Source organism: Corvus cornix, chromosome 9 (genome assembly GCF_000738735.6).
Source record: "Corvus cornix cornix isolate S_Up_H32 chromosome 9, ASM73873v5, whole genome shotgun sequence".
In the NCBI taxonomy this organism is placed as follows: Eukaryota; Metazoa; Chordata; class Aves; order Passeriformes; family Corvidae; genus Corvus; species Corvus cornix.
In genome coordinates, this window is record NC_046339.1 from 24,134,522 (window position 1) to 24,145,642 (window position 11,121).

Below are 11,121 nucleotides of genomic sequence, written 5' to 3' on the forward strand. Positions count from 1 at the left end.
AAATGAAAGACGCCTCCCAAAATGCATTTTCAAATGCACCCTAAACAGTAAACACCATTCAAGTCAGATGCAGCCAGGATCGTAATTGGAAGCTGCAGAGAGTGCTCTTTCAGGATCCATAATAATTGGCATTTTGCTGGAAAGGTTCATGTAATAAAAACCTTCGCAAGGAGGGGCCAGCTGCTCCAAAACATACACACTCATTCAGGCGACACAAAGTACCCCAAAACTCTGCAGGTGAGCTATGTGGATGTGTCCCTGCATGGCTCCAGTGGTGCCAAGCAGGAGGAATACAGCAGGAAAGGTTCCTGGAAGGACAGCAAGAACTTTATGAGGTCTGGAATGGCTTTTCCACAAAGAGCCACCCAATGGGTTGGGATGCTGCAGCCTAGAAAAGAGGCAGGTGACGGGGATTCAAAAACCTTGAGTCACTGGAGGAGTGGAGGAGGATCACAGAATCCTGGGATCATCAAGTTTGGAAAAGCCCTCCCAGCCCATGGAGTCCAGCCTGTGACTGATCCCCACCTTGTCACCAGCCCAGAGCTCTGAGTGCCATGTCCAGCCCTTCCTTGGACACCTCCAGGGATGGGGACTCCAAACATCCCTGGGCAGCCCTTTCCAGCATTTAACAACCTTTTCCATGAAGAAATTCCTCCTAATGTCCAACCTGGCACAGCTCAAGGCCATTTCCTCTTTTCCTGTCACTGCCTGAGAGCAGAGCCCGACCTCCCCTTGCCACAGCCTCCCTTCAGGTACAAAATTGCTCCTTAACCACCTTGTGCAGCCCCAGAACAAGGTGCATTAGAGGCAAGCAATCAAAGAGATCCACAGCAAATCAGGGAAGATGGTTGTGAGCAAAGGGGGTGTGGAAAGTTTGCAGGGGGCTCAAGGCAGGGCTGGGCAAGTACTTGGGAGTGAAATCCAGTAAGGATTATTAGACAGACGAGCCTTCCCAGACACAGAAAATATCCTAAGCTGAAAATAATTAGGGCCCAAGAGAGTATTCAAGGAAAGGATCAGAACTGTTTGCCTCTCCCTGCTGTTCTCCAGGAAAGCAATTACGGCCAGTGGGTCTGTGCAGAGGGTGGGGTTTTATCAGCTGCCCTTCCTGGGTCCTCACTGCAGCGAGCAAAGGGGCCCTCCACACTCTCCTGGGGCAGGGCAGAGCTGTGCAGAGAGAGAAAAATGCAGGGAAGACTGAGGGGAGGGGACAAGAAATAGGGGAAGGGGGCAGAGTAGGACAAACGGGGATGTACATGGTTCTACAGGCGGCCCTGAGGACTAATCCTGGTGTTACTGACTGCAAGGGAGAGGGAGGAGAGGCTGAGCTGCTGTAACGGGGCTGTTGCAGCTGTGATGGTTTTAGGACAAGAGGAAAGGAAAACTTAACAGGGAAAGGCAGCATCTCCAAGGAAAGCAGGTGCTCAGGTGGGAAATGCAACCGCTGGATCAAACCTGCAGTGATGCATCCCAAAACTCACCCATTTCCCTCCCACCCAACTACAGCACCCTGGAAGCAACGAAAGGTGCTCCTCTCCCTGCTGGGGGTGGCTCCCCGAGCTCACTAAGACAGATGAGCCCCAAATAAGGATCAATAACCGGGCTGTGAGGAAGGCAAGATGGACGAGGGAGGGAATGGGCACTGAAAAGGGCAAGTTCCAGGCAGGATTAATGATGTCACAGTGGAGCAGAGGAAGTCACACTGCTCAGCTCTTCATGCCTTCAGGAGGTTTGGAAGGAGTGACATGTCCCAAGGGATCCAGATGCCAGTGAAAACGCACTGGCACCTCCAGAGTGCTTCTGTCTCAGTGTTACGGGGTTCAGATGGCAGCAGGGACAGATCCAGGAGCAAGGGAAGGAGCTGGAAAGCCCTAGGGAAGTCTCACAAAGGCACAAGCTTGTGCTGGTAACAGCTCAAGAAGGGATTGGGGAAAAACCCCAAATCTGCTCATCTCAAAGCCCCTCTCTACCTCTCCTACAACATTCCGCTCTTATTTCCTTCAGTTCTCACATCCCAGGCCACAGCCCTGTGCCCAGCCAGGCTGCTGTCCCAATCAAAGCCATTCCTTCAGTCTCGTGTCTCCATCAGGATGGGGGGGGAGACAATGAACACCCCTTCTCCAGCAGCAGCTGCACAGCTGGCTCCAGGCACAGGGTTCTTGGAGGAACATTACCTGGGAGGAAATCATTAAAGGAATCCAGCTAATTTTGTAATTCACACCTGGACTGCAAATGTTAAAGAGCCTTCAATGATCTCTAATGAAATATCACATTGTTTAAAGAGTTCCCAGTGAAATTCGCCCTTAATTGATTTTTGATCTGTGAAAAAACACCGTGGAGAGAGAGAGGAGATATCAGTCAGGCTCCTGTTTCATCCCTCCTGTGAGCTTTTTCCTGCCTTTGTTTCCTTTGTCCCCAAGGAATCAACACTAGACCGAAGAAAGCAGCCTGGAAGATACTACAGAACTAATAAATAACACTCAAGTGGGAATCCTGAACAGCACATCCTCTTAAATCATCCTGAAAAAGGTGAAGCAGTCTCCTAGGACGGCTCAAAAATCAGAGGATGTGGATTTGTAGCAAGAACTGTCCCAGACAAACCCATGGGCTGGACCTTCTCCAGCCCTCAGGAACCTCCCTGACAGGACCAAGGCTGACCCCTGGTGCAGTAACACATCTCATCTCGCCCTCGGGGTGTCACAGGGGAGCTTAATCCAGACACCAATGACACAGAGCCACAGCCAAAAATATTGACAGCAAAGAGCTGGCAGAAAATTCCTGACAGCGACGGCGTCCGGCTCAGGACGCGCCAGGGCAGCTGCTGGAGCCAAGGAAGCAGGTCAGGATTAACTCACGAGATAATGCACTGCAAAGCCCTTCCAAAAGCCAGCAGCAAAGTGTCATCAAGCAAATGAGCAAACAGTAAAATATAGCAGGGAGAGATGAGAGGAAATGCATCTCTAAACATCACCGGAGACCCAAATAAACCGCTGAACCAGGCAGCTGGGAAGCACCAGGCACTCAATAAGGCTTTAACTAACATTTACAGCTGCCACAGAGCCTGCTGCAAATAACCAAAGCTAAAAGGAAAAAGGGGGAAAAAAATGAAGGAAAGGATGAGCAAAGGTTTTCTTAAGAGCTGCTGGGAGGAACCACATCCCAGGCTGGCCAACTAAACCAGCAGGGGAACACCTTCCATGGCAAAGAAATTGTGATGGGATTGATGGCAGGGGGAAATCTGGGACGCTGCCAGGGGAACAGGAAATCCCTGGACATGCTGAGCATCTTCAACAATAAAGCCTTTGATTAAATAAAGAGACCATTAATTAAGGAGTTAAGGGGAGAAGAATCCTCACAGCTGCCACGTTCGGATCAGTGCTGCTCAGTGACAGGTTCACGTGGCTGAACCTGGGATAACGATGGATAACCTGGGATAACAGGGGATGCATTTCCCTCAATTACACAGCACTCATGTCAGGTTTATCATATGGCTCTGCCGCAGGGTGCCCAGAGAAGCTGTGGCTGCCCCTGGATCCCTGGCAGTGTCCAAGGCCAGGTTGGACAGGGCTTGGAGCACCCTGGGACAGTGGAAGGTGTCCCTGCCCATGGCAGGGGGTGGAATGGGCTGAGCTTTAAGGTCCCTTCCAACCCAAACCATTCCATGATTTTATGATTCTATGGTTCTTATGGGAATGATCAGATCAATTTTGCCCATTGTAAAGCACATGTTGGTTTATTCCCCTAGCAAGGCTGGTGCTTTTCAGCTCCTGCTGGAGAACTTTCCTCATCACTCCATTCATACCTCTCTGTGGGATCCAGCGAGATCTCCACCTCAGCTGAAATGGGGGAACCAGCCAGATGGGATTCCCATGGAGTGGTTTGCCTGTGACCATGAGTTGTATCCTTGAGCAGGACTCAGCTGGGACCAGGCAGGAGCACCGAAGGGAAGCTCTGTGTGGAAGGTGTCCATCCTGAGGGCTTTTCTTTCCTGTACCAATCCAAGGAACTTCCTTCAGCATCTCTCCCTCAGCTGCCTTGTCTAGACTATCACGCTGAGCATCTGGGGCATTTCATAATCTTCTTAAGAACTGTGACCTTCAGTTCTGTGTTACAGTGACCTGAAAGTTTGTCCAAGAAAAACATGAGCTTCATTTTAAAAATACACAAATTCCCCCAGCTCAGCTGTTCCCAGGCACATCCAAACCACGCCACATTTTCTCCCATCTGCAAAGAGCTGCTGTATGTGAAGCTGCTGTATGTGGCAGTATTTCTGCCACCCCACTTTCTTGGGTATAATCATGCACAGTTAATTTTTAAAAATTCAGCAACTCAGTCATTTCTCCCCTTGTACATCCCTTCACCTTTTGGGGAACAAAAAACAAGCAAAGAACCAGCTCCAGGCCTGGAAGGTGCCAGGTGCCAGGACAGTCCACGCAGAAAGCCTTCAGCTGGCTCCTCTGGAGCTGGGCACATCTGCAGCCCTTACCAAGCATCCTTTATGTCCAGTGCCTGCCGTGCCCCACAGCACAGAAGCTGATGCAAAGGACACCCGGCGACCTGGGCGAGGTCACAATGCCCAGTGGCCAGGACACACCTGGCAGCCGCTCCCATATCCCGAGCCCCTGCTCTATCCACTCTCCCTGGAGGCTGAGGCCCTTGGTTTGTTGTTTAAGGCACAATTTAGTGCACTCCTTACCTGCTTCCTTTGAATCTAATGATCCACGCTCTCAATTTGATTTGCCTGCCTTCAAAGTCTGCTCCTCACTAATTCCCATTCATCCATCTAGTTTTCCTTGTTCCCTGCAAACTGTCATTTCTCTGACTGCAGCGTATTCAACTCCATCATCCCAGGCTTTTTATTTGTGTGGTTCTGCTCTAACGGCGAGCATGGCTGTTCCAAATTATGCCTTGCTTTCAGTTTTGCTTGAGTGTAAAAATGTCGTGTAAAAATGAGCCACCCTCTGATGAAGGCTTTCAGCCTTCCCATTTGAGGAACAGTGGGCAGCTTTTTGATTCTGGGAGCAATGGGAGAAGGAGCAATCCAGCTTTTGTTTTACAGATTGCTACAATAGATAGCTTCCCTGTAGGAAGTGCAGCACTATATTATGCTTATGTAAAGGGTAATGACTGGGAACTTGGAGAACTCTCCTCTTTGGAAGTGCCTGACGAGCGGGAACAGCAGGTGTGGAGGAAGAAGAAAGCTCCAATGCCTTTCTGTCCTGACTTTCTCTTCTTTTATGTTTGGAGACTGAACTCGGTGTCAGAAGCAAGTCGGCTCCTGCAGGTACATGAAAGTGGAAAGGTGTGAACGTGGCAAGGAAGAAACCCAAACAAACAGGGGGAAGCGGTGCTAGGGCTGAACCCCAAAGCCTGCAGCAGCAATGAAAGGGGCTGTGCTCAGCAATAAAGAGGCTCTTTAGCTCGCTGTGGGGAAACTGGGCAATTACACGACAGGCTGGATAAGGAGAGAGCAAAGCGCCAGCAAACGCTGCTGGGGAAAGGCTGCGTCGTGTTCCGAGAGCAGCACAGCACATCACAGCGGCAGCGAGCTGAGGAAAACCCACTGACACCCTCCACAAAGCCATTTCTGACCCACAGGAACACCAGATACTGAAGGTGCCCCTCTCTGGCCCTGCAGACCTGAGGCAAAATGCTCTTTCCCGCTGCCTGACAGCACAATGAGCCACCACAGGGAGCAAAGCTCCAAAGAGGGACCCTTTGCTTTGCCTATTCCAGGCACAAAAGATGCCAAAGCCCCAGGAAATGCCACCAAGATGCAGGATCTGCTCAAGTCTGAGCTGGGCAAAGCTGGCTCAGCCAGCAGCTCAGGCAAGGCACTCGAGGGTCCTGTGTGAGAGCAAACACATGACCTGGCACAGAGGGAAAAACAAAATGCAGGACACTGCTCCAAGCCAGGCCAGGAGCAGCTCTCTGGGATGAATCAGGAAATACAGCTTGCCTGGTTTGCCCCTGATTGAGAAAGTCTCCCTCCTCTGGTCCAGAGCCTTAAGGCTGAGTCAGAGTTGTCATGGGGGCTTCTCCAATTTTGGGGGTCACATCCATCACCTACCCTGGTGTGTGTCCAGCTCCATGACATCCAGCTGCTGGGTGGCCTTTGGGAACAACAGAAAAAACCACAATTAAGTAAAAAGCAGCAGGAAATTCCATGAACAGAGACTCATATGAGAGAACTGAGGAAGGAGAAAACCCCTGTGCATTCCCCTAACCTCTGTAAGAATTGCTAAAAGCAGTTGAACAAAGGGACAAGAAGCTGCTGGGACAACACAGTAATGCACATTTACTGAGAACGTGGATCAGAGCAGCCCAAGGATGTGATTTGCATCCCTTTCCAGGCTGAGTTTTAGGAAACCAGCGGCTCCCAAACAAGCAAGCAGAGGCGAGGTGACACATAACAGCTGTGATTGTGCTGGACAACAAAGACCTCCCTGATGCTCTGAGAGGAAGGAAACAAAGATGCAGCAAAAATATAGACAAATGAAAAGGACTCCACCAGTCACAACAGCACGAGGACAATGGGAGTTCTAAGCTGTATGCCAAGGGAAAGCACAGGCTGAAATACAAGTGGTACAGTCAGCACAGGAGGTGCTGCACGAGCCTAAAATACAACTTCATTCATGCAGCCATGGTGCAAAAGCTGCAGGAGATGAATATACAGCTGATACGCACAAGGAATGGAAAGAGGGACCTGCATGATCCCCACATTATCTCTGCCAGAGAAAACCTCAAATGGTGTTTAAGGAGTGGGATGTCTCTCAAGCACACTGCAGCCAGCGCTGGGTGAGAGGAGAGCGATATGTGACACTAGCAATATATACTGGGAATGCACTGCAGGAAAAGGAAACCATTCTGAGAGCAACAGACATCTCTGACCCAGAAATGTGCCCATCATGGGGTGAGGTGCAAGGCAGGGGAGTGCAGCAATAATATAAAACATTTGCAAGCAGCGAGGGAATTCACCGGGACAGAGAGTGCTCATCGGAACACGAGGGACCGAGGAGACTCTAATTCCCTTGGGAAGAGGAAAAGCAAGCTGCAAACTCCAGCTCTGGCAGCAGGGCACACACAGAACATGCTTTGGAGGCAGGGAAGCACAGCCTTACCGTGATCCCGATGCTGGCAGTCAGTGGTGGTGGGATGGGAACGCTCCTTGGGATCCAGGCTGCAGTGCCACCAGCAGTCCCACAAACAATGCCCCAGGCAGGGAGGATCCCCTGGAGGCTCTTAAGCTGTGGTTTAAGGTCTGGGGTACAAGGACTAAGTCCTCTCTGGCTGCTGCGAGCAGCCAGGAGGGGAGCAGTAACTCCGAGACGAAGCAGATAGAGGTTCACACACAAGTGATTTCCCATCTTCAGCTTCCAACCCCGTCCCACAGAGCGAGAGCAGCGCAGCTGACAGCCACAGATCCGAGAGAGACTCGGAGATTACTGGGACTTGGGAATGATCTAATAAAACCTCTTCCTAGTCCTGCTGTGCCCCAAGACAAACACACGTTACAGCTGCATTAAGACAACACAGCTGCTCTGTAAAACAAGCAGCTCTTTCCGAAATGCCAATGACATGGAGGAAGGTGAAATCCAACCACACGATGGCAGGGAACAGGGACCTAAGTCATCCCATATGGAAAAGGAACAGCTATACCTGCGGTCACAATAATCCCAGGAACGGGTCTGGCTTGCTGGGAGCCTGCTTACCAAAACAGGAGCAATTGATGTTCAAAGTCAGGAAGGCTTCAAGAAGAAAACCTCAAACCACTACTGGTGGGTTTTTTTAAAGCCACAGCTTGCAGTCCAAAATATCTCCCGTGCCTCCCACTGAACGGGAAATCTCAGAGCTTTGCCATGTGCTGCTGAAAGGAGGGCTGTCTCCAGGGATGCTTCTCTCCCAGAGCGTTCTCCCGGCATCAGCTGGCAGTGCTGACCTTCCCCCCAAAATAAACGCAGCAAACGGCCCAAAGACAGGAAAAGCATCAAAACAAGTGAAGCACTTGGCCAACTGCAAAGCCAGGCTTGGAGAGCCTCCAGGAGCTCCAAGACCAAGCTCTCCCCTGCAGGAGCTCCCATCCATCATCCCAGTGCCAGTGCCAAGCTGCCCTCTCCACTGCTGGGAAAGGCGCCGGCAGTGCCAGCTCAGCACCGGGGCTGTGACACGGAGCAGCTCTCTGGATTAGGTCAGGGCATTCCTGGAGGAGCTGGGAAGCCATAAATCCATGGGAGATAGTGCAGGAGGGTGCTGACCTTCCTCCTGACTGTTCCACCTGCAATATTCCCGAGAGCCCCTTTCCTGCCGGTTAAGCTGGGCAGGAGTAGGGATGCCAGAGGGCTGGCAAGTGCCAAACACCTGGAGAGGGGCTGATCGGGAGGAAGAAGGAGGCAGAAATGAAATACATGCCACCCTTCGGAGACCCTACAGCAAAGCAGGAAGGAGCCTGGCATGGAGAACAACTTCTCATTAACCTCTCAGGCCCATCCTCCCGGGGAAGCATCCAGCAGGGCTGTGGGAGGCCCTCCAGGAAGCATGGGGAAGCCAGGGGTCAGTGGGTCCATCCCAAGATCCCAGTTGTGTTCACTCCCTGTGCTTTTGTACCTTTTACCTGGGAGAGGGAACAGAGCCAGACAGTCGAGCACCAGCAACCATGGCAGCAAGAGCAGAACCAGGAATTCAAACAGCTCTGAATTAGCTACAGAAAAGCTGAAGGGGAACAACAGGGAAGCAAGGCACTGTCAGGCAGAGAAACGCTGCTTGGGAAATGGAAGCTGTCCTCATCCAGGAGGATGTGTGACTCCAGAGGGCTGTGCTGGGAACACTAACAGGAGATAAAGGGGCAATGGCCTTAAACTGAAGGGCCAATGGATTTAGATTAGATAGACAGGAGAAATCCTTCCCTGGGAGGGTGGGCAGGCCCTGGCACAGGGTGCCCAGAGCAGCTGTGGCTACCCCTGGATCCCTGGAAGTGTCCAAGGCCAGGCTGGACACTGGGGCTTGGAACAGCCTGGGACAGTGGAAGGAATCCCTGGAGGTGGAACTGGATGGGCTTCACAGTCCCTTCCAACCCAAACCATTCTGGAATTCCTTGATGAAGACAACAAACAGGTGAACAGGAATAAATAACCTAAGAGTCCCAGAATTACAGTCTGCCTGATCCCAGGAAAAACAACCCTTTTTTGGGACCAGCCATCCGTGGGAAGCAAGCTTAGACTGAACACACACATCCCCACTCCTGAAATACCCCCAAACTCTTGGTACATTCCCCTCCACGAGCTCATGAAATGAGTAGAGGAAGCTGAAACACGGAAAGGGGAGAGTTGAGCAGTGGCAAAGAGGAAGAACAGTCTCCCACAGAGGCTGACAGAGACTCTCATCACAGCCAACAGCTCTTGCCTGAGGCACTTTTCTGTCACCACACCAAAGGTGCTCCTGCCCCAAGCCCCAGGCTTCAGGATGCAAGGTTTGTGCCAGCTGTGGGAAGCCCAGCTCCTTCCAGGAGCAGCAGGAATCAGGAGATGTCTCCACTCACGGAGCTGTGGGTGCAAGGAGGGTGAAGGAGCCCCGTGACTGCTCCCCCAGCCCAGCCCTCTGAATGAAGATGGACCCTTTTTTTCCCATATAATGCAACATTTCAAAGCCTGGGTGTCCATGGCTGGGGCTGGGCCAGTGGTGGGGAGGATTGGTCCTCTTTGCTGACAGCAGAGACACATGGAGTGAACGGCAGAGGGGCTGCAGTGGTTATTGATCTGCTACCTGACCTTGGCTAAGTCACTTAACCTCAGTTTCCTCATCTGGATATTGGGAATTATGGGACTTGCAGAGTGCCACAAATTCATCAGAGAGAACTACTTAAGGGCCCTTTATGACTTAATGGGATTTCCCACTTGAAAATTACTCCCATGAGGATTGAAGCAGTGGGACTGGGATATTCATAGCCCAGCTCTACCATAAGTGCAGAGCTTTTTTTTTTAATGGTTTTTTCCCCTAAAACACCCATGTAAATCTTACCACTCAGGAACACACAACCCAAGCATGTCCAGCCTCACTGCTCTTTACAAACACGTTTTGAATTGACTCTGGCCATGGTAACAAGCCCCTGTCCTTGTCTGATTCATGTGGATTCAAACATTTGGAGCTGCAGACCCTGAGCCGGTGGGGAAAGATGCTCAGCTGGGTGCTCGTGGTGTGAAGTGTGCTCAGGTTAGCCTGCAGGCACAGGTCCCTGGAAGAAGTGAAAATCCCAAGGGTTAAAAGCTAAAGGTCACAACAATGTCACAGTTCCCTCAGGAAGGTCAGCTCCAAGGTCCAGTTTCTCCTGTGGGATACCACCACAGAATCGTGGAATCACAGAATGGCCTGGGTTGGAAGGGACCTGAAAGACCATCCAATTCCATTCACCTGCCATGGGCAGGGACACCTTCCACTGTCCCAGGGTGCTCCAAGCCCCGTCCAACCTGGCCTTGGACACTGCCAGGGATCCAGGGGCAGCCACAGCTGCTCTGGGCACCCTGTGCCAGGGCCTCACCTCCCTCACAGACAGGAATTCCTTCCCAATATCCCATCTAAACCTACTCCCTGACAATGGGAAGCCATTCCCCTTGTCCTGGCACTCCAGGCCCATGGAAATATTCTCTCTCCATCTTTCTTGTCAGAACTTTCAAGGACTTCAAGGCCACAGTGAGGTCACCCCAGAGCTTCTCCTCTCCAGCCTGAACAATCCCAGCTCTCGCAGCCTTTCCTCCCAGCAGAGCTGCTCCATCCCTCTGCTCATCCTGGAGCCTCCTCTGGGCTCTCTCCAGCAGCTCCACGTCCTCCCTGTGCTGGTCCCCAGGGCTGGGGCAGCTCTGCTGAGGGGGCAGAGGGGCAGAATCCCAACTCCTTTCCTGCTGCCCTCGCTGCTTTCAATCCATGGGAAGGTTTAAATCCCTTCATCTCCACACTCCAGGCCACTGGCCAGCACAAACCAGGCACTGATGTTTCCTAGGGACAGCCAGTGCTTCCAGTGGCAGAGCAGTTCGAAGCACCTCGGCACAATGCAGGCCGAGGGCTGAGAAGCTGAACACAAAATTCTTCTCCGTGGTGAACGCTTTCCTAGGGAAGGGCAGCTAAAAATCC

General features: G+C 51.7%; 1 long non-coding RNA gene across 5 annotated transcripts in view; it reads right to left on the reverse strand.

Annotated features, from left to right (window-relative positions):
• LOC104696705 overlaps positions 1-8,940 on the reverse strand; it is a 34,700-nt gene extending 25,760 nt beyond the window's left edge. For 3 of the 5 annotated variants that reach the window (XR_002048099.3, XR_005602663.1, XR_753076.4), the window contains exons 1-2: positions 7,122-8,940; positions 3,803-6,113 (exon numbers count right to left, since the gene is read on the reverse strand). This is a non-coding gene — a long non-coding RNA (uncharacterized LOC104696705). The remainder of the gene's footprint in view (positions 1-3,802; positions 6,114-7,121) is intronic. The other 2 variants (XR_753079.4, XR_005602664.1) reach the window with 2 other exon arrangements.
• Between the last annotated feature and the right edge of the window lie 2,181 nt (positions 8,941-11,121).